This window comes from Camelus ferus, chromosome 12 (assembly GCF_009834535.1).
Source record: "Camelus ferus isolate YT-003-E chromosome 12, BCGSAC_Cfer_1.0, whole genome shotgun sequence".
NCBI lineage: Eukaryota > Metazoa > Chordata > Mammalia > Artiodactyla > Camelidae > Camelus > Camelus ferus.
This window is the reverse complement of record NC_045707.1, coordinates 44,100,334-44,123,830: the sequence shown is the minus strand read 5'-3', so window position 1 is coordinate 44,123,830 and position 23,497 is coordinate 44,100,334. Positions and strand designations below refer to the sequence as shown.

Below are 23,497 nucleotides of genomic sequence, written 5' to 3'. Positions count from 1 at the left end.
TAAAGAGAGAGAACAAGTGGCACACTGGAGGATTTTCAGGGTTTTTAAAATCATTAAATAGTGAAAAATAGTCACGTGTGAATTTTTCAAGATGTTACTCTCTTTAACAACCATTCTAGAATGAAATGAGTTGGTTATGTCAGTCAGATGAACTTGTTTTTGTAATTTGTTTGATGAAACAATATTCTCTAGAGACAATAAATTCTGTATGTTGACTTTCCAGCTAATTGTGAAGGCTAGTTTCCTAGCATTGGTCTTCGGGTGAGTCGGAAAGCTACCTAGGGTAGTGCAGTGGCCTGTGGCCTATTGAAGCACGCTGTGCTATTTGTAATCAAATGATCACACCACCTCTACACGTTCCCTTGGAATCCAGAGAACTGCTTAACATGGCAACTTTAACTAGCATGCCTTCAGCATTACTATTTCTGGAGCCATCACTGACTGACCTGTATCAGTTTCAACAAGTATTTATTGAGGACCTCCTAGGTTCCAAGTACCCCTCAACCCAGTGGGGTGGCTCTAGGAGCCACATTTTATGGACCAGAAACTGAGACTCAGTAGAGAGTGATTTGCCGAAAGTTACACAGCAAGTCAGTGGCACAGCCTGGGCTGGAAGCTGGTGGCGTAATTCAAGGCCTTCGTCACCAGAGCTGTTCCTGCATCATCTGTAGCCTTCCACTTTGCCACAACTTGCTGATTGTGAGCACAGGATTTTTAGATGGATTTAAGCATTTCCCCCAGACAGAGGAGTTTCCTAAATCACAGAAACTGCAATAAAAGAATTAATTCTCTCCTGATGCAGTCCCAAGAAAGTAAGAGATGAGGAGATTTAGAATGACACAGGTTATTCACTGGTGTATCCAGGCAATGGACTTCACTAAGTTGGCTCATTTCATGGAGACCAGAAATTGTCCTTCCCAATATTAATCAATTAGTTCATTGAAAACCAGTCATTAGTCTCTTTTTAAAATTGTCCTTAAAATGTGTGTGCTTACCTATCTTTCATTTAAAATTCTTAATTAATTCTGTCTAACACAGGCAAAATCTGAGGTACCTCCGTCCCACCTCATCCATTTCTGTTGGTCAAATAGCCATACAACCATTGATAAATGGGCCTCTAGATTTTATAATTCCTGCTCTCAAAACTGGAGATGATCACAAAGTCTGGTAGATTTCTGTTACATAGGGAATGGTCCGATTGTTTATGCCAGATGAGTTTAGAGGAATATGTGGGGAAAAAAATCTTTTTGATAAATATTTTTAAAAATACAAGTTTTATGGAGTTACTGCAATATGAGAAAAATACACCAAGCTATTTGGTGAAAACAATTTTGGTTCTCATTTCCTGATTTATTATGAGAACAAATGAATTAACCTGGGGTAGGCAAAAAGTAAACCTCTTAAAAATCAGCCTAGAAAGTTTCAAAAGTTTGGGATTGACAGATAAATTTTCACTTGGAGACGTGGTGCACCTTTTGAAAGTTGATACTTTTGGTCTTTAAATTCTCAGAGCGTGGCTCTGAGAAGTGTGATTGGTCTAAATCCATCTCTGTCTACCCACAGGGCCTAGAAAAGGTGCCTGCCACATGGTAGGTACTGAGGAAATGTTTGTTACATTGGATTGAAAGTGACTGTTACCATCAGATAAAGCTGGGGACGCTGAACACAGTACTTAATTATAAAGGTCTGGTGTCTGCACTAAGAAATAAACCTAAGCTTCTGATCTGAAATGGGAAAGGAGAAGTTGAGAGAGAGAGAGATGGACAGAGAGACAGTCATAGATATATTCCCATGTCTCCTTCAGGATGCTTTTCAAAATGGCCCAGGTTCTGTTTTACTCCAGCTGTACCTCTAGGCCTATCAGCCTCCCTCAACTCTGAACTGTTAGTCACTAGTCAGTCACTTACAACCTACCAAGGGTGAAACTCGTTTTTCTGAGCTGATTAGAATTTTTAATCAAAATTATCAGGTTGGTTTATGTTTTTAGGAAAGCAGGAAAAATAATTCACAGTATTCCTTTTTGAAAATGAACGAAAAGGCAACTAAAGGGCATTGGGTAGAACCAGGGAAGTTGAAGAGTGTTTGCTGGAAAATGAGAAATTACTATTGTGATTGTAATTGCAAATGGAAGTACTTTGCAACAGAGAAGACTGAAGTGTGTGATAAAAGGAGACACACTGAGCGCATCTTCCCTGAGAGATGCTAGGCAAGAGAGAAGAGCAAGTTTGACCAACATCTCTTCTAAGGATGTAAATACTCGAGCGTTCATTAACCATTTGAGTCCTGCTTGATGATGATTAAACCCTTGGGCAGATGTGAATCAGCTTTACTATGGAAACATTGAGGAAAACATTTATGAAAAAGATGATCCAATTTTGGAAAATACAGGCCAATTAAAGTATGAGATTTAATTTAGGAATTTTTACTCTGTCTACATGATGTATATATTAATGATGATTTATCTCACCTCATTCTTCATCTTCTTAAGCAAAAGGAGATTTTTACTTATTGACATATTACTGAAGAATCGAGCTTTTCTCCAAAATTACACTTTTTTTTGCATAAATGTGCCTAATTACCTGAATTCAGTTTTGATTAGCAGTGTTAATTGATGCAGCTGTGGATGGTATCTGTTTACCTAAATTACCATGTGCAAACAGCAATATGTCTGGAAGTGAATATGCTAAACTGAAAATACTAATTAGCTAAGACAGATTGTTATTCAAGTCACATAGTGGAGCTTTCTAATGAAAGCCTGGATGTGTCAGGGTTTTATGATATTCAGACAGAAATGTCTATATTACATATGATTTCTAAATTTAATTCATAAGAACAGATGGGATGTCAGCCAGGGTTCTTCCTCCTTATTCCAGTATTAATGTGAATATTTTACTCAACTGGAGATATATTCATATGTTTTTTTATAAGAAACTGGTTGTGTGCTTTGACAGTGTGCCAGCCCTGCACATTCAGACTCAGCTATTTCTTGACCAGTATATTCACAGGTTATATCCACCTACTATCCCAAAGGTGAAGATAAATAAACCACATCGACTGGCTAATTTAATGAAATCAAAAAGCAGAAAGGTTAGTTAAACAGACAGCTTACACTGAGTAGTATTTTATTGGTGTTTTCTTCTTGCATCCCAAATAAGTAATAACAGTAAGTTTGATCGTAGGATTTTTAAGAATCAGTGAGCAGTTTGCAGGGATGAAAGGTGATTTCTCATTGTCCTTAACTATTTAAAAATGGATAGCAAAGCAGTGCTTATTTTCAAATACCCAGTTTTACAGTATGGCAGCTTTTTCTGTGTCTGTGGTTCCTATTGCCTTTGTCCTAAATCATGGTCTGCTTTTGCTTAAGGTTTCTCTCCAAAGGAAGCATTAATCTCTTACTGTCTGCTGAGGCACTCAGCACTCATTAATGGTGATGTTAACTTAGAGGTACCCAAAGATTATAGTACAAATCCTGCACATCATATAGTGAAGAAATAATGGACCCATATTCTTTTTCCCAAGAGGCTAAATAACTGTACTTAATGCATAAATAAGTCTCTTCTTTCCAAAGGCTGTGAAAATAAGGCCTCTTGACTCAAACTTAAGAGTTTAAGATCCCTTATTAGATATTTTAAGATGCCATGAGCAAAATGGGAATACTTTTCATGATGCAAATTTGAACATAATTATAGTTTGGCATATTTAATTTAGGTTTAAGTGAGAATTATAATTACCAAAAATTGAATTATTTCAATTATGCTAATTTCTATCCCCAAAGTTTTGTGTAATTTGGCTTCTGCAAGATAGGTTTAGATCCAGCAAAATTACAATGGAATCTAATACTAAAAATAAGGAATTTGTAAAAATGACTCTGCTCTAGTTACATTTTAGCCACAAAAATGGTAAAGTACTGTTAACTGGCCTAGGAGGACATGCAGTGCTTGAAATAGCTTAAATCAAAGTGGAAAGGGAACATCTTGCACTGCTTGAACCATTTGCTTTCCATTTCCTGTATCAATACCAGTTGTAGTGCATTATTTGCTATTTGCTGTCTAATCAATGAAGCTAATCCAGTATTTTAAAAATAAAATTCATGTATGTTAGTTATGATTATTTAATAGTACACTTTGAAAAGTCGCCCTCAGAATTGTGTTGCCTTTGATGATCATTTTATTTTAGCATGAGTCCTTTCAAAGAGGCTTAATGTAAAATTCCTTTATTTTTGAAAACTTGGAAGGTTTTACTTCCCAGTGGCAAATCCTAGTTTGCTGCATGTTCTGTGGATAGTTTAATAGAGCTCGTTGTTATAGAACCGAAGTGTGTGTGTGTGTGTACACATTCATAAAAAATCACCTAAGTGAAGAGTTGAATTCTGGCACTAGAGTCAGTCGGCTGGTTTGACTGTCGGTTTGTGTTTACTTTCTGTGCTGCTGGATTCACTAAAGCAGCTGCTGAATCAGTGTAAGTCTGTTTTCCAAGCATAGATAAAAGAAGAAAAATCTTCTCTACAAAGTTAAGTCATTTATTCTATTCAAAGTGATGTTTGGAGCACTCTTTGGTCATCATGAGATTCCCTAAATATTTTAGTAAAAGTTTTATTTATTTATTTTTGTCTCCATGTGCAGACATGAACTTGTTTTGTGTCAAAATCTTTTCTGTAATCTTAGTAGACACACGTGAGCACTTCTACATAATGACATTAAAACGAGAATACAGGTTCCTGATGTGAAATGTGAATGAGTTAAGGAGTTTTATCAGACATTGCAATGAATTGTCTTTAGGCAAATCACTTAACCTCAGTGTGCAAATTAGTTAATTTTAAGAATAAATATAGCTATCTTTCTGACTTATTAAGGATTTATCACTTGTGCCCAAGGTTCAGTGGATCTATAAATGAAGTGTATGAGGCTTTTCTTTGAACTCTAATTGGCATGTGGGGGGAGCAGGTCAGACTGAGTTAGAGGCTGAGGGACTTAATCCTTTGAAGAAATTTTGATTTAGTTTTATTCCTTCTAAGTATTGCTAATGTAGTCTAAGATTAATTTGACTCTTTCACTGCTTTGTTTGTGCTGGTTTAGAGTGTAGGCTCCCTGAGGGATATCTCTTCCTTCTTTGTTAAATCTCTCCTCTGCCTTCACAGAGCTTTATCACAGGAGAAGTGGTGCTCACAGGTCCTCCTTGAGCAAACTGTGGTTCCCAGTGATTCAAAATCACGGGCATTAACCCCACTTATAAATCTCAGTAACCTATGTTACAGGATACCATGTATTAGCTGACTAGGGGCTGTGAACCCTATGAAGACATTTAAAACATTTTAAAGCTCCTGGTTATTTTGGAAAAAAATGTATATTTTTGATCAGTTTATATTCTGTTCAAAGGAGCCCTAACATTTCATAAAGGCTAAAATTCATTTGAACTTGCTCCCTGAAAAGTATAACATATGTTACACTTGAATTAATGCAAATTTCAAATGAACGGGATTTGAATTGGTAAACAAAGCTTTGTAGACAGGCAGACCTAAATGCAGATTTTGCCTCTATCATTTGCCAACACTGTGATCTTGGGGCATCTTCTTAATTCTTCTGGGCCTTAGTTTACCCGTATAACAGAGAGAGAGTGATACCTACTTATAGTGGGGTTATGGTGACTAAACTATATAATGTATGTAAACACCTTAACTTAATGCCTATCATCAAATTGACATAAATAATAGGTATAATTACTGTGTAAAATACAGTAACTCTGCATTAAAAACCAACAGAGGCAATTATACAAATGCTTTTCATGTGGCATTTATTAACTCTTAAAGTTTTATGCAGTAAAGTGATTCAGATTTCCCACAAGTATATATACAAGTCTGTTTTGTCCCAGGTGTATATGTATGCATGTGTGTGTACACATACACAGATCACTTACATGAGAACGAAATTAAACCCCTGGCTTCCCAAAGTGGTACATGAACTTCCAGCTTCCTTCTTTTCCAGTAATTTCTGTCAGCTATGTAACACTTCATAGCCCCAAAGTTCTGTGCACATCATCACATGTAATCTTCACAGTGACAAGATAAGGCAAATGGCATTACGTTCTTTTTTATAAATGAGATTTGCAAAGATGTTAAGTGACTTACCCAGTGTCTCTTACTATAGTGAGGGACTAGGTGGCAATGAAAGAAGGAAAAAACACTCAGAGTCTTAATCTGGATTATCTAGGAAAAAAAGAAGTGAATAATGCTGTTTCTCCATGCACTACTGTCAGAGTCATATCCTAAGAGAATATTGCACATTTACATATAGGGCTCAGAGATGCGTGTATTATGAAATCCAAGACATTATCCGGGATTTGATGGGTGGAGTGGAATTTGTTTCTCCTCAACAAACCTTTATAAAGATATTCTGACTCACTGCATTGTTCATAATAGACAATATCATTTTCACAGTTATTACTGGGGCTGATGTAGAAATGGGGTGGGCCACATTTGGGACCAGGAACTTAGGTCTCCCTTAGGCCTGCACAAAAGGCCTAGAGGACTAAACATGGGTGCACGTCTAGGGATTTCTTAAGAAATTAGTACCTGGAGCTAGATTTCACAAACATGTGTTCTTCTTTCTTACAAAGAGCTAGCAATAGGAGAAGGAAAATGACCCAAGGATGCCATTTCACCTGTTTATAATTCGTTATGCTGGGTTAAAATATTTCACCGATTCAACAAATACCTTATAAATACCTTGTCGTGGTGAGGTATTACAAAAAGCACTGTAGGGACATAGAAAGATAAGACGCGATGTCTTTAAGGATTTTAAAAAACTATCCTATCATTGGATACCTGCAACAGCAATATAGTCTAAGGGGCAAATTCTTCCTCCTTTAATTCTAGATATAGTAAGTAATGCATTTATCCATTCATATATTCATTCAACTAGTATTTTATCCTCCTTGCGCTAGGTAGTGGAATACGAATGTGGTCTTTGAAATTGGATGGCCTGGGTATAGATCACTGGTTCTCCACTAATTAGATGTAGGGCAAATTATTTGAATTTTCAGCTTGCTTATCTATAAAGTTGGGTTGATCTTAATTGATTAATATTTGTAAAGCCCTTCCCACTGTGTGGGGCACACACAATTGCTGTCATTTCATGACAGTGAATACTCTTCCACTCAAGGGACGTTAAAGTAGTTGGAATGGGTAGACACATACCTAGAGCAGCTAGAGAATTTTAGCATGTAAGTAAGTACTATCTAACATGGTCCAGACTCCATCGATGCTGACAGAATTTAGAAATAGAAGAGATCTTTTAGAGAAAGGGAAAACAGTAGTGAAACTGCTTTCTGAACAGCGTGGTGTCTAGATTCTAGCCATGCCTTTTGCAGTATATGCAGCCCAGTAAGCATCTCCCTGGAGACCACTGTTAATTTAGGAACCTACAACATCTGTGCAACTCAAATAGGACCAGAGCCCAAACCCAAAACCACATAGAACATTTCTTATGCAGTGTGGTTGAATAGGACAGCACCCATCCCTGGGTGTTCATAAGCTACATGAACCTAATTGACACCAGCTTGTTGCCTGTTCAGATAGCACGCATGGTAGAGTTTTGGTGCATTTGGACTTGTTCAGGGTTCTTATGTCCAGAAATTCCAAATTTGATTTTTGTCATTAGCTCGTTAAGCTTGTCTTAAGCACACTTAATGAGGTCTGCCGGTGGAATGGCTTTTATGTTCTGTGGCCTTTGTGCTTATTCTCAGCGACTCTCAACTGTGGCTGAGAAGTTAATGAAGTTACTGCAGTGCTCGCTTGTCTGCTGCTTTGGAAAACACACCTCGTATGTGTTTGGGTATTTAAATTCTGTTTTCTAGCTTTTAGGGTTTATATCCTCATCGTGCATTCAAGTGCTATGGAAATAAGACCAGATGGATATGACAACCAGCCATTCGGGAAATTACATACACATTACATTTTAGAAAACCAGTGTACATATGTCTTTCTGGATGCATTCATATGCTGGATTATTTTTGTTGCCTCCAAATGGTTGGGATTTCAATGAAGCAGTTACCTAGAATGGCAGCTTGAGAATTCCTTTTGGAGGGAAAGCGCAGCCTGCAGTGAGCCATTTATTCAAACACAGCTGAGTGTGGGGACAGAGTCAGGGCCACACTGCATTTCTCTCCCTGCCTTTAGTCTTCTCTTTAGTACTCATCCCTACAGACATTATATTACAAATTTGTTTGTCATTTCCCCTAGCATGTGAACTCTGTAAGGACAGGAAATTTTTAATAGTAGTGCTTGACACATGGTAAGCCTGCTCGATGTGACAGTGGAAAAATTGGCTATCACTGAGATAATGAAATGGTATTCAATCCCCCCTTGTGCTGAAGCCAGCTTAACAGAGAGATTTCCTTTTGTCTCTTAAATGATGGACATCTGATTGCGAATCATGATGGTGATGAGCATACCTAACACTGACCATATGTGTGTGTGTGCCAGGCACTGTTCTGAGCACTCACAAAAACCGTCGGTGTAGGGGCCGCTTCTTCTCCCTGTTTTTCTGGATGGGGAATCTGAATACTACAACGGGACGGGGCCACGAAGCACATTCACCAGCCTGTTCTTCGATGTTTCATGTGCTGTTAAAATGCAGCTCCCAGGGTTGAAAACAAGTCATCTTGGGAATGTATCCACCCTTTCAATTAGCAAAAATCATCACGGAACCATGATTGATTAGTTCTGTGCTATTCTTAAATATGCTATTCAGTTCAGCCCAGTGGTGCAAGGAGAATTACTCACATTTTACTGGAAGATGTAGGAATCTGGAGAGGCAGTCCCTTTTCTTATTTTGTATTACCCTCTTCATTAACTTACCTACCTCCTTGCTCCTCTGTGGAAAGGAGAAAATAAGACTAGACGATAAAAACTATAAATAATTACTTCAAGCTTCTCTGCTGTTTCAAATGTTACGTTCACAAGCCCACTGCATATTGTCAGCTAAATGGAACTATTGGTATTTGGGTTCTACCTTGGCTTACTCTTGGCTATTCAGGTTTCATTCTTACTAACACAAGTGGTGGTAGAAGAATCAAATTTATACTTGAAATCAAAACACAGAACTTTTAGCAACAAATGTATCTGCCTAGCCGGTTTTATTTAGGTTGATATTAAAGATTAATTTCCATACCTCAGCATAGACCTCCATGGTGGCATAGATCTTGACCCAAGTGAGTGCTGGAATAGAATTGTTAATTCCCTAACAGTTGGTGAAAATCACCTCCAGACACATGGGTAATGAGGGAGTGGACAGTAGAGAGAAAACAATGGCTAATAAATAAATCTTCAGAAGAATCCAGTTTTCAGGGATGCATTTGTGTGCTGAGTGAACAGTGTTCCATTGCCTTAGGGACCATATCATAACTAAAATTGGGAATTATATCCATTGCCTGTATATTTCCTTGAAACCTTTCCTATTGTCTATCCTCAAAGCAGTATTATTTTACCAATTCATTTCCCTCTCACCTCCTCTGAGCAGTCTAGATGTTCAAATCAGTCTTCCTGCATTTCGTCTTTTCCTGAATTTATCAGTTCTGTGAAACCCCACTCAAAAATGAAATAGCTTTATATTGGGCTGACCTAGTTCTATTTATTCCTTTTATTTAATATGCATTTATATGTTGTGCAATTTTGCTATTAATACGGTAGGATATAAATTTCTGCCCCTGATAACTGAATGAGATAATTTGTGCAGAATTGCTTAGCAATACTAAGTACATGGTTACAAAGCCCAATAAATGACATCTGTTATTAGGCTTCTATTCCTATAAACATATTCAAATATACTGTAAGAAAACTGAAGAAATCCATTTTACACAAGAACTTTTGGATGAGCCCATGATTTTTCCTACTCAGAGTCAGATAAACAAAATCATATGTTCACGATTTTTATTGCACTCTTGGACTTTATCATACACGCTCTCTCTAGTCTTCTAGCAGTTATCTTCGTCATCATCACCACCATGATAACTATCTCAGAAAAACACCAACAATATTCCCAGAGTACTACATTTTATAAGGCACCTCTTCTTATGTTTTCTTCTTTCCACAACCCTCTGAGTACAGAGGAAACCAATCATGTCGCTAGTGTGGGACAGAGCTGAGGTTCAGAGTCTAATTCACAATGATAAATGGAAGATTGGGGCAATTATTAGTACTGCAGAGGATTTTTAATAACACCTGCAAACATGTCCCATCTTTAGAGAACAGATCTTGGAAAAGACTTTTTTGAACTAATCAGTGATTGAGCCTGACCTTAAGGAATGTAGACATTCTTGCCTGTGTTTCTTCCCCTTTCACCTTCCATTAGTGACCTTGGAAAGGGCTCTCAGATACTGGTTTCCAGCTGCCCCCAAGCTCTTCTAGCAGGCAGAAAGGCAAGCAGGGGTTTGGGGTGCAGTGCTAGGAATATTTGCTTTTTCATCAGGATTGTAATATGGCAGTGCCAGAAATATGGCAGGTCATGACATTTCTTAAAACTTCATTTTTTTAAGAGCAGTTTTAGGTTTACAGCAAAATTGAAAGGAAGATACAGAGATTTCCCATATAGCCCCTGCTCCACACATGCATAGCCTCTCCCACTATCAATTTCACTTACCAGAACAATACACTTGTTACCAAGGGTGAACCTACACCAACACACCATAGAAACCCAAAGTCCATAGTTTACCTTAGGGTTCAGCTCTTGGTGTTCTACATTCAGTGAGTTTGGACAAATGTATAATGACATGTATCCATCATTATACTGTCACACAGAGTATTTATATTGCCCTAAAAATCCTCTGTGCTCTGCCTATTCCTGTCTCCCCCAACCCCGTTCACCCCTGGCAACCACTGATCTTTTTGCTATGTCTATATTTTTTTGCCTTTTTCAGAACACCACATAAGTTGGAAACAAACAGTGTAGAGCCTTTTCAAATTGGCTTCTATCACTTAGTAATATGTCTTTGAGGTTCCTCCGCGTCTTTTCCTGGCTAGATAGCTCATTTCTTTTTAGCGCTGAATAATATTCCATTGTCTGGATGTACCACAGTTGACTGACCCATTTACCTACTTAAGGACATCTTGGTTGCTCAGGTCATGGAATTTGATAAGGAAAAACTCCTGGGGATGAGCAAGTTCTGCTCATTCATGTTTCTAACACGGCAATGTGACCTGACTCCACGCAAATATGTCTAACAGCTTTAGAGCTGAGGAAGAGATGGATGGGATGTGGCTTTTACAAATGATCTGTGTTGCTGGGTGGGATGAGAAATGAAATATGCCAGGTTTTATTTAAACAACAGTTTGCCAGGTGACAAAGAATTAAGATAGCAGGAAGGGCTTATCTGTGGGTGCGAGGCTGAGTGTTCAGTCATTGCGGGCACAAGAGGACAGTGGGAACCAGAAGAGGATGATTTCAGTAGAACTGAAGGAGCTATGCCTCCATCGTTATTATTATCAACTAACTAGCGTTATTTTTCTATCCTAGACCCCAAATTTGGATGCCACCCTCATCCTTGAAGGGCTTATACCCGAGGTAGATAAACATTGCTGTCTCTGTTCATTGATTTTCCTAATTATTGACGATATTTGAAGAATACATGTATTTTTGACAGTGAAGGTTTAATCTTTCATATCTCTGTTTTTAATCAAGGAAATATTAGTGTCAAAGTAAATTTTTGTGACTTTGACTATTTTGTTGTGGTGAGAGTGAATAAAAAATTTTGATCACATAAAAAACAAATGAAGAAAAGTCTACCAACTAAATATTAAAAATAACCAGTGGAGGTTGACTTGACAGGTTTGTTTTTATTTGCTCAAGCTCTCACTGACTTTTAAGTTCTGAGAGCAGAAGCTTTGGGGAATAATGATCTAGGAGCATCAACAAACAGAAAAAAGATTAATATTAGAGTTTGTAGAAATGCAGGCCTGCTCATTCCCTGCTACTCACCTCGAATGGTTTTAAACTCTGAAAATGATCCTAGAACAAACAGATTTGCACATAACTAGCTTTAAAACAGGGCCCTGTAACAAGTCGAAATATTCTTACGGGAACAATCGGTAGAGCCTCAAACCCTTTTTGGACTCCAGGAGAGAACATGTTTTACCTTGCCGTGTGACTGGTAGAGTGTTGAGAATACCTTTTGTATACATGTGTTTTTATTTGATTTGTGAAACAGGCCCTTTCCCTTTATAGCCAGAGGAGCCATTCTCAGAAGGCACGCAGGCAATCAAAATATTTTCAAATCCCGAAAGCCAGAGAAACACTAGCTTTCGGTTTATTCACTGGGCTGTGTCTTTCTAAACATTTTCTTTTTTAAGCTGGCCCTAAAGGGCAGTAAACTAGGCCTCTATTAGGCCTGAGCGAATAAAAAAGTTGAGGATTAAACGGCATTCAGCAGGAATGTCACCCAGATGATGTCTGTCTTAAGATGGATGGTCAGTCAGGTAAGTTGAAACAGAAAAAATAAACAGAGGACCATCACGCTGTATTTATACAAAACAGCCAAGACTTACTCAGCAACATGCTAATCACAGACTCAACTAGATGTCAAGAAAACACATACAACGGGTTTTCTTTCTTAGTTTTTCCCCCATCCCAGCCTCATTACTCTGTGTCAGCAGTGTGCTCGGTATTGATAAGGCAATATAAGCATTGAGGAAATGGATGGATATTTTTTACTGGAAATGTAACTGTTGACATATAAGCAGGTATTAATAACAAAGGGTAGGTTGGAGACCTGTGCTCCACAGAAAGAGAACGAAATGACCTAAGCCAAGTTGGAATTTCAGATCTCTGCTGAATTCAGTATTTTGTAATGACTGTTTCCGTTGCCATTTTATATGCCAAGGGATCAAAACACACAATGTTTGTTAAGTAATTAGCATCAATCAAAAGTTCACAGTTGACAACAAACGGAGACAATCAAATGGTATTATTGGCAAAGAACCCTTTCTGAGAGTTCTAAATGCTGTATTTGACGGCCATTAACAGTAAGTAAGTATTGTAAGAACTGAAATAATGTAGATGGTGTCCAGATAGGGGGACGTCAACTGTGTTTTTGACAGTTCAGCATGGGACTTGTTCAGGGACTTCACCTGTGTGGGATAATTTAAGATGTAGTTGACAAATCCTGATTTCCTTCGAATCATAGAAAATATTTGTGAGTTACTGTCAGTTGCTGCAAAGCTAAATTTAAACCCATGCCCTTGGCTTCATGAGATGAAGTATTTCTGTAGGATCTTTATTTTCTTGACATTATCGTTTCCAGTACAATTTATACTGGCACCTTCATAATTCCCTGCTGCTATGGAGCCAGAAAACATACTTTGTGGCATCTCTTGTTAGTAGATGTCTTCTGGCCACATATTCATCCACATACATGCCAAGTGGGGTTGGGAAAGTGCAGGTAGAAAGTAGGCTTATCGTATCCTGGTATCCCAAAATGATGGCGTTGTTTCTAAAGCCACTGAGGAAGGTGAGTTGTGCTACCTGTATTGAGCACCTACTATATTCCAGTTTATATATACAAGTCTCCCCCCTCCCCGCTATCTGAAAGTAGAGCATTTCTGTGAAACCTTTTGTAAGCTGAAATGTCATAAAGCAAAGAAGCAATTACCTTATGACACATCTTGGTAATGGAGGCACAAAATAAATCGAGATGAAGCACAGATGCTCACAGACTCAGTTCAAATCTATCATGGCTCGATGCTGAGATGCTGAGGGTAGTTCCCAGGGAAGGAGCTTGACGGTGTCTTTCTCGTCGCTGGGAGGAGCTGCCTCCAGAACAGCTCACTGCAAAACAAACGCTGACAATCAGGGACACCTGTGAAAACTCTGATTGTCCACAAAACCCCAGAGAAGTAGGCAACAATATCACTACTTTGTAGACAAGAAAACTGAAACTGTGTTTAATGAACTTTCCCGAGGCTACCAGATCAGATTTTTAAATGAGCGTTGACTCAAAAGACCATATTCTTCCTATTACACCATAACATGCTATCTGACCACCTTGAGAAGCTGTACCAATTTGAAATAGAAAAAGAATCAATGGTGTTCATGATCCATCGTTAACAAACACTAAGCCTTGTCACACTGGCTCCTCAGTCCTCTTGGTAACTGAAATTACCAAGCCCGGCATTTCTTATGCCAGCCAGGGAAAAGTAAAGTTAGCTAAAGGAGAAAAAAATAAGAAAGAGAGAATATGAGATTGGTCTACTTGTTGCTGGCTCTTAGAGGACGTAAAGGAAGACATGTGTTTCCCTACAACTTTTTTCTGTTTAAAAGATAAGTGGGATGGTCTAGGGTGAAGGGCAAAAAAGAACATTGATGTTGTGAGAATGAGCAAAGGAGAGTTGGTTTGGGGCTTATTACTCCATCTCCCTGGTCATTCCGTCTTTTACTGAATGAGAATATTCCGTTTGGCTTTCAGGCTGGGCTTGTCATGAGAGAAGTGTACGTTAATTTCATATTTTCTAATTTTCTTTTGGGGATAAGCATTTTGGTTTTCTGCTGTTTATTATTTCAAAGGCATCTATATGCTAATATGTTTTATGCTAATTATTTTCATGTTTTCCCCTTAGGTTATGCTTCATATCACCCACCAGGGAGGATCATCTCTCATGAAAACTTTCAAATTTGATTTTGAAAATTATTCGGAAAAATTTAAGCCCTGCTATCTCCCAGTGTAGGAAAGAATATGCTCTGGAGAGCCCTGTAATTCAAAGAAAATGGACTCAAATGGATAACACTTGAGTTCTCATGCTACCAAACTCCTCTTGAGAAGAACAGCCAGGTACGTGAAGCGTTTAACATCATGACATTGAAATGTTGGAAGAAAAATTAAAATAAAAATCTAATAATAGGTTTTCAGAAATCACTAAATTACTATTTGATCCAGAGAAGAGAAAGGAAAGGCTGTTTTCATTCTCCGCAGCGTCTGAGGTGTGTTAACTGCTTCTATTGCTATGAATACCGTATTTTAATTGTATGTCATCATTTCTTAGTGTCATCTCTAGAAGTTCATTCTAATAATATTAGGGGCTGAAACTGAGTTTGTGCTAACAGGAAGAATCAGGGAAAAGAGGACTTGCATATAACAAGCTAGCTCGGTGTTTTCTTCCAGTTTTTTTTTTATTAGAGATTTTTTTAATGAGTCATAATTTAAAAGTAGGTTGCAATTAAAAAAAAAACATAGTTTAGCCAAGTCATCTATCTTAAAAACCTTTTTGCAGGCATCTTCTTTTGAAAATAACCAAGTCTTAAAAACTGATTCCTCAGCATGAGGTATTAAAACTGAGATCTCTTCAGAGAGTGTTTTACATTTCCATGGGTGAGGAATCAGTTCCCAAGCACTGCAGGAGCCCAAAGAAAAGGCCCCCATTTCACAGGCCCCTGCAGTGGTCTCTGCCCTGCTCTGTGCTTAAGAGAAGCGAGGAATCAGAAGCCCTGGAGGCTTCACAGCTGACTTCAGTTGGTCTGTGTCCCGCCTCTTCTGGGCCGGTTCCTCCCTCCACCTTTGAGGGCTGCACCTGATTTCATCTTTATTAAATGCTTTCACTTTCCGACCTCAGCAGTGAGTTCACCCTGCAAGAAATGCAGCCCAGCTGCTGCTATTCTGCTCTTGCTTCACTTCAATGCCTCTTGAACTCTAAGACAGCTGTGTCAGTAGGAGAGTTCCTTTTCGGGGTCGGAAGAAAGGTCTCCTGCTGGAAGGGGGCCTGACAGGTATGCTAGGCTCTCCTCCAGCAGAAGGGGCTCAGAGTCAGCCTCCCAAAGCCAGGCGAGGACAGGTACCTGGACGACCTGCTCTGGGACTGCCAGCCGGCCTTTCGACACCTGCAGTCACCACCTCTCTCTAAATGGGAAGAATCATTGCTGGGGATACATCTGGTAAATTGGTTAGAACAGAGGATTGTCAGTTAAAGGTAAAATAACATTTTGTTGAAACCTGGCTGTGTTTGGTACATTCTGTTGACAGAAGAGACCTGCAATAGTTTATGTGCTAAGCCTTTGTGACCCATCATTATTTTCTTTTCATTCTACCTTGTCGGTGACAGGAACAAAATAGCTACACATTTTCCCTTTTAAAGTTGTGTTTGGGGAAGGAGTCCCTGAGCTAACACATGTGATCTTAATGCAGCCCCAGCGAAGAAGAAGCTTTCTCTCCTTGCTCCTCTCTGAACGTAAGGCAAAGGTAGTTCAAATAGAAAAGCAATTTGCATACAATTAGGCTCCAAAATTTATTAGGTGTGAGATGAGCCATGCAGTTCGATTAAGGAGGCTACTATGAGTGTATTATTCCCTTTGAGAACTAAATTCCCTGAGGACAGAAAGACAATCTGTCGGTAACTGTTAGCCTGCCATAGCTCTAGCAGGGGGTGCAGTTAGTGGACTTGCAGCAAACTTCTGGTGGGCTTGAGCAGCGGAATTGGTTGAGCACAGCTCGGGAAATGCTGCCTGACCTGAGAGGGGGGCACTGCTGGGTTCTGAGCGTTGTTAAAAGTACACAGCTTTGAAATAATAGGGACTAGAGTCAGAGAAGCTGAATTTGGGTCTGTCGACTAAAATAAATGCACAGCCTAAAAGTTGAGAGTTATGTTTTATTTGGTGGGAGGACTCAAGCCGAGATGACAGCCTCTCAGATAGGCTCTGAGGGACAGCTCCAAAGAGGTAGGGGAGGAGCTAGGATACATAGGAGCTTTACAACAAAGACCAGGTAGTTGGAACAATAAAAGGTTACTTGTTATCTAAAGAAAAACAGGCATCTCAAGTTAAAGAATTTAGTGCTTTTCTGTGTATGGGAGGAAGCAAACATTTGGGCTCATTGAATTCATTCCTTTGACAAGCACCTAGCTATCTAGGGCCAGTATCTTGTCCTTTATTATTCTGAGTCCCCTCAGGGTGCACCATTGTGAGTGACTACAGAGGCTGGGCTGCAGGCTTGTCTTCGCTTGGGGGTGGCAGCAGCGGCTGATGACTTGATGGTTTCAGCATTCTTTGTTTACTGATACAGTTTGCAGTATTTTTGGTTCACAAGTCCCACATCCATACTTACTAGTTTTCTGACCTGAATGCACTTCTTGGTCTCCCCAAACCTCATTCTTCTCGTGGGTGATATGGGGAGGGGGAAAAAAAAATCACACTTACTTTTTTAAGTTGTTGGCTGCGAGGATTAAGTGAGATAATATATTTACATGGTGCCCACACCTAATAAATGCTCAGTTAATGGTCATTAGTTCCATTATCATTATTCTAACTAGGAAATAACACTTTCAGGGTTATTATAAGCATTATCATCATTAATGATATTAATGGTTATATGAAAGGTTCAAAAGTTTTCCTTAGGTTGTGGGAATTCAAAGATACACACACTGGATACTTTCTTGCTGGGAACACAGGTCCTGTGAAATGAAGGTGTGGACAGGGTCTAGCTTGAAATGATTCACTGGAATCTTCTGGAATCCCAGTGTTTCACTGGAAGCCTTTATGCCATGGCAAAATTTCAGGAAACACTCTTTGGGGGGGGGGGTCACATCTAAGATTCTGCACAAGATGAAAAGTTGTAAAAATCCACCAAATGCTACTGCTTGCGTTAAGCAATGTCAAATACTGACTAAGATAGAAAAAAGGTCACTTAGAAGCTTGCTATTTTTACCCTCACTACGAAGAATTCAGGTGTCCAGCTAACGAGCTGACTTTTGCACTTGTCTTTTCTGTACGTAAGATTATGAAAAGCCTCTAGTCTTGCTGTTATTGGTGGCCTCGTTGATTATAGGGTACAGTTTGAAATTCCTGAGTCTCATGAGGTGTAGAACTGATCAGAACAAAGGGTTCCAAGAGGAAAACCATCTTGCTGGCTGAAAAGCCCTACTGAGCTGCCAGGCCATCCTCACGGACCCAGAACATCATCTGAAAGCATGCAGTAGGGTCTCAGGCCAGAAAAAAGTTTCAGCCCTGCTGCTAAACTGGAGAAGAGTAAATAGGCTTGTGTTGGTCTCCAAAACACAAGGCTGTTCCCAGACAGAAAAGGCAGATGTTAATTAACCATTGCAGAGTTAGAATGGCTTGTGCCATTCTGCATTGAACAGTCAGCTTTGACTTCTGATTGCATGCCAAACAGAAAACAAACAAACCCAATGTACTTGCTAACAAAGGTTCTTATTGCATACAAGTCACATTTAAGGTAAAAGAGGAATCTTTTTGTGTGTATGTGGGTATGTGTAATCATAGCAGAGCCTTCACTGAAATGATCTCGATTGTATATTTGTATGTTTTATTTAATTTTCTTCCTTTCCTGTGGAGTTCCCTCTTTCATGAAGCCATCCCTCAAAGTAAATGCTGATAAGAAATTAACACCCACACCCTGGTATACTTTAAGGTGTTTCATTTTAAATATTCACACTTGGATTAAAGTGTAGCATCATTTATTTACCTTTCACAATGCTTAGCATATTGTAGAGGCTAAATACATAGCAATTAAAATAAACTAACCTTACTAGAACTATAGTGGTACTTTCCTAGATTTTATTTGACATTCTGTCATTCTTAAATTGGTCTAATTTTTCCTCAAATGGCAGGATTTGGGATTGTTCACAGTCACAAATGAGAGAACAAAATAAGAGAAAGGCAGTCTTATAAATGAAAATCTCTCTTATCTATTGGTCTTGCCTCCCAGACTGTCTGTCTGTCTCTGGAAAGCAAAGTCAATAAAAATGATAAGAGCTGGCATCTCACGAATGTACACCCTTAAACCATGAAGCAGTAATGCTGTGCAGGGAATATTTTTCTGACCTTTTCAAATTGCATCCAACTGTCTCGGGAATTTCTCAGTGACTAGAGGTAATAAGGTTCAATCCGTTTTACTGGCTGGCTTCAAATTTAGTTCCCCCGAATCTCTAACTTATCTATTCTTTGCATCTTAGCTCTGGCATCCATTCAGCACAGAAATCCATGCATCTCATCTTTTTTCCCTTTCTCGGGTTTTGCTAAAAGATCACACTGTGGAATCTACAACCATGACCACTCTCCACTTATGGCCCCTTGAAGAACAAAATAGTAGCATGGGGAAGGGTGGTAGATGTGATGTCTTTTGAGAAGCCCTTGTTGACTTTAATTAGCTTGTAGATTTCATCTCCATCTTACATCTCAGTTTTTACCTATGTGATTTATGCCCAAGTAATCTTCATTAGATAAAACTTTTTTCACCTTAACTATATCACGGACACTCTGTAGAATATTGAAGGGGCAAAAATAGATGAATCTCTTTTGTGTTAAATTGATTTTGGTTTTTCTTCTGTTGAGTCCAAATGCAATGAACACACTCCCCAGCATCCGAGTGTGACTTGCTAAAAGGCAGCTGGGCGGCCCCATTCTTCACTGTGTTCCCTGAAGGAGAACAGAAAACAGAAGCTGGGGACACATTTCTTGACCTCATGAACATGTTGGATGTCTGGAAGCCTTGACGAGGAGTTAAAAGCTTGTCTTTTCATATTTAGAGCATTTCTGTACTGAATATGCTGCGGGGGAGATGATAGCAGTGTTTTCTTATTTGTAGGAAACACCAAGTTCAACACACACTCACACGCTTGTTCTGTGGCTCCACCCCGTCGCCTTTGCACTGCCTTCTGCAGCCCTGATTAGAATCTTGGCTGTAAGTTCCTGTAGTCAGTGGAGCTTGGAGCCTCTTTCTGGAGCCTCTCTGTTCATGGGCAAACAGCCACGAAGAGGAGGAACTCTTTTTGAAGTTGCCCTTCTACGAGTCTGTATTTGCTTGTACAATAATTGTCAAGTTTGATCATCATAAGATATTTGGCTTTATAAAAAATGAGATTATTTCAAACAACTCTATTCAGAAAATAGGTTTAGAGGGGAGAGGATAAAGAGCAGACATTGTTTTATTCAATTATTTATTGTTTATTCAAAACAATGTATTTTTTTCTTAAACAGAATATACTTATGCCAAAACTCATCTTCTTAATATAGCTCATCTTTTCCATTTTAAAAAATAAAAATAATGGTGTTGATGAAAGTTGAGGAAACAAAATATGTTTAAGGATATGAGTGTTTTTTGAAGTTGCTATTTTGTCATTTGAAATTCAGTTCATCTTGACAGTAGAGTCACGGTCCTGATTTTGCCCCCTTACAACCTGGGTATGGTTAGCTGGTAGCTTTATTTTTAGTAGAGATGAGGCATTTTGGCAGTTTTGCATAAACAGATAACCCAATATTTGCAATACAGCATAATGGTTTTTATCACTAGCCAGGGAAGAGTCAGACTTCCAGATAAGGTGATTGGAGCAGGTCTGTTCCTTGAATAGAGCTGCAGTACCCCTGACAGGTTGTTAACGCCGGTGTGTGCCAGGTGTATGCCTGCATGGACATGTGCAGCCACGTGTGACAAGCATACACTCACTTGAAACTGGGATTGAAAGGCAACAATTCCTAAACCAAGGGATTCCAGTTTGTCCCTGGAGATGTCATCTCAGTAAATTAGAAACTCGGCCATACCTATGACACCTTTCAAAACAGAGTGGCTTAGCCAACCAGCTCTGAATACACATTTGGTGCCTCCTCTTTCCTATTTCTGAGATAAATCATCTCTCCTCCCCTTCAGGGCCGGGAGGTAAAACAAAATCAATGTTCAGCCCTTCCACTGACAATGTAAAGTGGTTTGAATCTGGTGGGAGAAAGGAATGAGGTGGTGCCGGGATCTATTTGTAATGTGCTGTTTTGCCTTGCTGGGTGTTCTCAGCATTTGGGGCATGCTTGGGGAGCTAATCAGGAACTTCCAGGTGCAGAGGCACAGGGAGAATGGGAAGTGTCATTAGCAGTGCTGTGAGTCCTGATGGTTGCTGCTCGTTGGATGACTGCCATTTACCGGGTAGAACATCCACACCTCATGTAGCCTCCCTCCATCTTCACGGAAGCCCCATAAGACAGGTACAGCTGTCTTTGATTTACTGGGGCAGAAAGTGAGGCTTGGTATGGTTACAGCTGAGTTTGCTTGTTAGTGGCGGACGATGTGTGAGGAAAATTCTTTTTACATAGAAAGGAAGAAGATAATTCACTGACTGAACTCAGTGAGTGTGGGACATTTTCTCCTCCTCTTTCTTCCCCTCCTCCACCACCTCCTTCTCTTTTCATCTTCTTACTTTTCTTCCTCTTCTCCTGTTCTTGTCTCAAAGAGAGAGTGAAATGAGGCTGAATATTAAAGCTCCGTCTTCCGCAAGACGGCCGTCCTTTTCTCAGTTGTCCTGGAGGTGCCTTTCAGTAGAGTTACATATTGATTTTGAAAGTCTGATGAAGGCCAAGAGTTCTGGCTAATGGCTTCTAGTGTCTAAACCCAAGGTAATTTTTATTACCTGAAAACAATACCACCAAAGCAGAAGATGGTATTATATGCTGTCCTCACAAGCTCACATTCAACACTGCCTCACGTCTCTTTTCGTCTGTGTTAATGGTTTACTGGGATGAAAAAGTGGACTGAGGAAAGAGATGTTCAAAGGAATTTTTGTGAGTAACCCAGGAGAGCCTACTTCTGTAAATATAGTATTTCAAAATCAGGGTAGCTAGGAAATTAAATTCCTCCAAATAGATCACTAAGATCCTTTTTTCTTCTTCTCTTTGCATCACATCTCAGTATTACAGAAATAAACATGTTTGATTGCCAAGGCAGGCTTGTTATGGTGGCCTTAGCTCAATGAAGATACCAATGTGTGAGGATTCAATTTCACCCTTAGAGTGATGCCTGACATACGTCAGTGTGTGTCTCAGTAAAGGGCCTTGGTTATTTCTTCTGGGTAAACTGGGCTTGATTGCCACAGCCCCACTTAGTCTCTGATGCCGAGGCCAGCAGCTTCATGGGGGTTTCATTTGTTCCCAGCGTATCATCAGAAGACAGACAATATATTAAAATATAAGCAGAGTGGTAGCATCTCAGAAGCTCTGTCACCAGTGTCCCCTGCAAATTTATTTCTTCCTAGAGTGAGTATTCTGAAGTTTGGGTCTGCATCTCACTTGAAATAAATAATCCCCTTTAAACATTTTCAAACAGAACTACACAGGAAAGGCAGCATGACTTTAGATGGAAATATGATTTCAAGATCCCCTCCCTCTCTCTCTGAGGGCTCTTGAATGTGCATGTGATCCCAGTACAGAGTTCTTCCATGAAAGCTTTTATGTTTTGCAGAAGGCCCCTTCACTTCCCACTGTCACCCTTATTGGGAATAAACTCAAAATAATATAAACAAACGAGTAGATTGTTCTGAAATGGTCTGTCACACACAGTTCATCTTCAACACTTTGCTTTCCATTACTGCTGAAAGAGGGAAGGTGACAGCATCACTTTTAAATCCGTGGGTTTAGTCGTGGGCACCTGCCTGTGCTTCTGTGATATACAGGCAATCTCTACTTGTGTCCGGGCTGCAGCAGTTTGTATTCCTTAATTGGAACCCCACTGATACCCTGTGGGATTTCCTCTCCTTGGCAAGGCAGTATATCCATACAGACATGGAGCATAGCCACCGTGGCCTACTGTAATATTATAGTCAGAAATATCAACACTGGGATCAAAATTAAAACAACACCTAGGCTAATGGAGATTCTAGACTGCCTTGTGATATGATTAGGAACTCACCATTTTCCTCAGTGTTTATCTTTGGACTTAAAGTCATGTCAGCAGAAATTCAGATTGGATATGCTTTATCAGGATGTTTCCTCTTCTGTTTTAATTCCTCATTGCATTGCTTCCAGAAGGGAGGGGCTGACTGGTAAAATTACTGACAGTTACACATGACAAACAAAGAAACACAAGAGGTCTGAGCTTTCTAAATAGAAATGATACTGTTTTATTATACCTTCTGCCTTTTTAAGTGAATAAATACTACATGATCAACTTTATGAAAATGCCTGGAAAGCCTTAATTTTACTAAAATTAAGTTAATTAAAATAAAATTAACAAGTAAATCCTCTTTATCTTAACTTTTATTGTCAGGACAGGATTCGTTACCTTGGACATCAGAGGGCCACGCCATTGTCTTTATTTATGGTTACATCATTTGCATTTGCTTCTCCTTTCTGCTATTTTTATTTTTGTCATCGGAGTCCATGAAGACTTAATCATGAACCTTCTAATTTTCCTTAAAAAAATGTTGATTTATCAAACTGGCTGCAGAAAAAGAAGATCAATCTGACATTGTAGGTTAATGGTAGGGAACAAAATACATTCATAATTAGAAGAGAAAAGGACTTTCCTTGTTCATTCTGGTTGATAATGAAAAGCCCCTCACCAAAGTGTCTTAGAAAATAATGCATTCAGACTGAGTCGAATTACGCCAGCAGATTCTATTTATCTGTAGCTTAAAAAGCAGCTGCGTTTTTGTAAAAAGCAATGAATGTGGCAGTCCTACTTAAAGGTAGGAGAGAAAGAACACCCCTTGTTTTGTAATAAGGGATTTTCCATTTAAAAGAGCGAGCGA

General features: G+C 39.2%; 1 long non-coding RNA gene across 1 annotated transcript in view; it reads left to right on the top strand.

Moving 5' to 3' along the window:
• Positions 1–23,497, top strand: part of LOC106729855 — a 96,816-nt gene that overhangs the window by 68,669 nt on the left and 4,650 nt on the right. Inside the window, exon 10 of the long non-coding RNA XR_004324712.1 lies at positions 14,603–14,814. This is a non-coding gene — a long non-coding RNA (uncharacterized LOC106729855). The remainder of the gene's footprint in view (positions 1–14,602; positions 14,815–23,497) is intronic.